General features: G+C 34.4%; 1 protein-coding gene across 18 annotated transcripts in view; it reads right to left on the bottom strand.

Annotated features, from left to right (window-relative positions):
• LOC117174633 (colorectal mutant cancer protein) overlaps nt 1-4,076 on the bottom strand; it is a 323,721-nt gene extending 319,645 nt beyond the window's left edge. For 17 of the 18 annotated variants that reach the window (XM_033363896.1, XM_033363905.1, XM_033363907.1 and 14 more), the window contains exon 1: nt 3,676-4,076. The gene's annotated coding sequence lies outside the window, so the exon portion shown is untranslated. The remainder of the gene's footprint in view (nt 1-3,675) is intronic. The other variant, XM_033363895.1, reaches the window with a different exon arrangement.
• Between the last annotated feature and the right edge of the window lie 492 nt (nt 4,077-4,568).

Below are 4,568 nucleotides of genomic sequence, written 5' to 3'. Positions count from 1 at the left end.
CTGAAATTTTACCGCGATTTCGCTGGAAGCGAGTGCAATTTTTCAGATTAGCACCCGCTCCCGGCGAAATCCTGCGGTTGTCCTTATGACAAATTTTTAAATTATTTATCAAATTATTTAAGGATTGGTATTTGTATCATACTTGTTTGATGATGATACCGAAAATTTTGCTTGTTTTCACGTATTTCTAACGGCTTAAAAGATCCTTCTAGAAAGTTATAATTTTTATTTTTTCGAAGACCTACGACCTACTTTCAGGGCAGTACCTGCGGGTACCTGCGGACAAAAGACTCTTGCTGGAGTAAGCTCACATACACTAAGGCACATGAATAGACCAAAAAGTAGTAGAAAAAATTAAGTCGGGTGGAGCCTGACCATACCTGAAAATGAAGCAAAAAGTTTGCCGACTACTGTTCTAAGGCTAGGCTGTTTTGGAACAAATTGTCATATTTGGGCCACTGTTCGGGTCTTCGGGGCGTTGCGCGGTCAAGCAATTTCATTCAGCACCTAGAATCCCAAAACCTAATCCGCTTCAGGAGGACGACTGAAAATTCTACAAAAATAAAATATACCAAATAGAAAATGTAGTAATTAGAAAATTACAGTATCGGATATTTTGTAATTTCAGAAACTATATCACGTAAATTCACTTCCATTTTATGTATTAAATACTAAAAGTGTAGTTTCGGATATAATTTGATTTCGAAAGAAGCCCGCCTTATCAATATATGTAGCAATAAACATTAAATAATGGAAGTTGCAATTTTTGCATTATTTTTCAAGAGGTTTGGCAGAAAGAAAACCTTTCTGAAAGAATCTCACATTATTTGATCTGGAATAAATGGTGAAATTAGTATATTTTTCCGCTGCATTAATTCAAAATACTTCAAAAACTTTGGAAATTCAGCAATATCTTTATTATAATTTTATATTTTCTCAAATAATGAGTCATAAGCAAGGGCTTCGCCTCGCTCTGAGGTATACGCAGGTATAAGTTCTCCAATGTTACCGACATTGCAGTTTTCGCAAGGATAGTCTCAAGTCAAGAATAGATCAGTAGTGATCACTGGCGATAAAGCCGGGAACTAAAAAACCGGTTTTCCGCAGAATTTTTCCTGGTTTATTTTACTTTGTTTTCAGCAAAACCTTGTTTAAATAAATGAATAATTCAATATTTTTTTATTGATATTATGTTTATTATTACTTTCCGCATGGCGGGCTTCTCCCATTTTTAACATCCAAAATTTTCGGAATTAGATAATCTGAGATTTTGTTGATAAAAATTTTTAAAAAATGAAAATAATGAATTTTGAAGAGAAGCCGGCAATAGATTTCGATTTACTTTTAACAATGCAAAAAAAAATTTGAATTAATGCATTATTTTGCGAGTGGTTTTGCTAAAACTATTTGGAGGAAGTTACCGTTTCACCTTAAACGTCAATAGAGCGCAGACAGTCTCTGGCTTTCCCCAAAAACAGTCCCTGGGATTTTCCCAATGACTGTCGCTCGAACTTTATTGCCCTACCTGGCCTTCTTTTATAACCGAAGTTGGATGAGGAGTACGTGAGGATCGACGAAGGCGTAGCTATTTGCGGCGAGCTTACGGACTCCGAGATTTTAGAAGAGGTCCTCTACCGAAAAGAATCTTGAGTATATACTAAAAATTCTTTAGGTCAAAGAATCTCAAAGAAATTCTCCGCAGGCACTCAGGTAGATATTTTTAAAGGTCCAGGAAGCTCGTTTAAATGGTCTGAAGGCTTTAAAATATTCTTTCCGGAATTGAAATATTAATACGATCATAAATAACAAGCAGAGGCTATCTCAATAGAGTAGCCGACACTCAAGGGAACTTTGTTAAGCTTTCGGATTAAAATTTAGAAGTAGATTTTTTTTAATTTCATAGTTAACAGCCTAAAACATAATAATTCAGAATCTATGGGTTTCGATTACTTCAGATATCTATTTTTTTTTAATGCTTAAAATTGGAATTAATAGAACGTTTCTCGTAAATGGAATGAGATACGCCAAAAAAGACAACATTTTTGAATTCAACTAGAAAATTGTATATCAGTATATAATTTATAATTATAAATAAGTATAATGAGAAAATTCATCAATTAAAAAGAAGTGTTAATAATTTGAAGAGATATTTAAAAAGGGAGAGCGGATTAGCCACGACCAACTACTGTAAATAACTCTGCCCGTCCGGTACATGACGAATACAAAAGGAACATTATATTACCGTCGCATCACTCTTAAAAGGACCACTAAAAGGATCTTGAAAAGGACCCAAATCTCTCAAACCATCTCCGAGAATATTTTGTTTCAAATCGACTTTGTTTATAGACTTAAATGGGCCAAGCTATTTCGCTAAAGAAAACTCAGAGATTTCTTTCGGTTGGGTCAAGGCGAAAATGGCTCCGCAGTTACCCGATGAAGAAGAATATCGAGAGCCACTTCCAGTAGTCCCAACCCCCAGTAAAGCTTTGGAATGTCTTGCAAAATTTAGAGTGTTTGTTCAATCACGCCTAGATGTGAATGAAGAAATTTTTGTAGCCCTCAGCAAGCTCAATAAATTTGCAACGAAAGAGAAAGTTGCCAGTTTGAAATAATCCAGCATCTCTGACTGCTTTGCAAAAAATAACCCCCCCCCCCCCACATTAGTCGGTAACGTTGTACACGAAAATACGAACCCTGGCGACCACTAGACGAGGCTCTAGAGGGTTCGTATTTTCGTGCACAACGTTACCGGCTGATGCCGATGGAATTGATAGTTGAAGTTTTTTTTTTACATCTTTTATTATGAAGATTTGTACTTAAACGTAGTTTTCTTCAAAAAATGTCGAGGTTCAGAAAAAAGATAACATAATTTTCAGTGAAGTTCCCACCAAAATGTAGTACCTAAACGTACTTTATTGTACTCTCATACATTTTCCAAAGTTTCAGCTTGATATTTTATTTATAAAAAAAGTTCTTAGGTTTAACAAAACATTCAGTGAACTGAAAAAGTGAGGTCGGTAATATAGGTATTTAGCTGTGTCACATGCCCTTAAATATTCCTACTATATGAAAAATACACAAGTGTATATTTACAATATTGATTAGAATGAATCAGGGTTTAAAAACCAAAACATACAATGTTAAGCGTTAATAAAATTTAATCAGTTAGTTTTAAAAATCTCTTTTTTATTTAATCCTTTGTATTCTACTATGCCCTAATTTTTCCCGTCTTCAAACTATTTTGTACTCTTTTTCAAACTTCTCTGCCCTACGTATCTTGTCCTATTTTTAAAACTTTTATGTCCCACTATAACCTGTTTTTTAAATAAATTTCTGTCCTACTTCTTCTCATTTTTCAAAGCTTTTTGTCTTACTTTTCGAAAATCAATTATGGTCACCCTAGAAAAGTTTTATCTGGTTTCATGAACATTAGACTTATATTGTAGCATATAACATGTTGTCAATCTCTGTTTTTTAAATATCATATTGCATTAGTCTGAATTATTAAGCATTCGATTTATAAAGTTCCAAACATATGATTAGTTTCTATTTTTGTATTGCGGAAATGGTAACCAAATGAGAGTATTATGCCTGGAAGCTGGAGGTAGAAATATGTAGACAGAATAGCTAATACATGTGATACACTATTTACAAATTTAGAGAAGTGACTCGTACCTTCTGCATGAATTTTCCTCAAAGGTGTCCTAACTTAGCGTTAGCACATAATTCGAAATAGACGAAGGAGACATATGTTGTTTTCCGGCGTGTTACAAAAAAGTATTTTTCACAAAACCATGACACTTGGTAGAAATCGGAAGGAGCGTTTGTACACTGACAGTGACAAACACAAAACAGTAACTAAATAATCCTAACCTCAACGCAGAGACTCACTCTTCTTGAATCATCCTGAATTTGCAAAGGCAATAAAAACTATCGATTTTGCTCAATGTTCTCTCAGAGTTAGAAGGTATATTACATTACATGGTGAGCTCATGCCTAGAGTTCTAAATATCTCGGACATTTAAAATCCGGTCACGTTATTCTGACTGTGACTGTCATTTTAAGACAACTTGAGAATTTACAACACTGATACTAACTTTGGCATGCAGACGTACTGCGCTTGCGCTAATTTACTTAAGAGACACACGACGCGCAGTACCTCAATATGCCAAAGTTGGGGTCACTGATATACAGAGAATTTAAGAGAATTCTACCTTCACCAAAAATTTTGTTATCTTTAAACTTTAGGGTGGCGTCCCATGATTGCAGAACTGCGTTGCGTTTTGCGTATTGCGTCAAAACAATAGACATTTCAGCCAATCACAGTGTTTCTCAGAATAACTAGGAGAATATTATTGGCTGAAATATCGAGTGAATTGACGCATTACGCAAAACACAACGCAATTCAGCAAGCATGGGACGGCACCCTTATAATATTGTAAATTTCTTACCAAAAACTATGAATTGCAATAATGAAAATTTCATAAAAATAAAATTACGAATGAAGTTAAGTCTAATCGAAATTCAATATTGAAATTTCTTTATAGCCGGCACATTCAAAAAAAAAA

The sequence above is a fragment of the Belonocnema kinseyi genome, chromosome 6, assembly GCF_010883055.1.
Source record: "Belonocnema kinseyi isolate 2016_QV_RU_SX_M_011 chromosome 6, B_treatae_v1, whole genome shotgun sequence".
NCBI lineage: Eukaryota > Metazoa > Arthropoda > Insecta > Hymenoptera > Cynipidae > Belonocnema > Belonocnema kinseyi.
The sequence above is the reverse complement of the archived record's forward strand: the minus strand, read 5'-3'. Positions and strand labels throughout refer to the sequence as shown.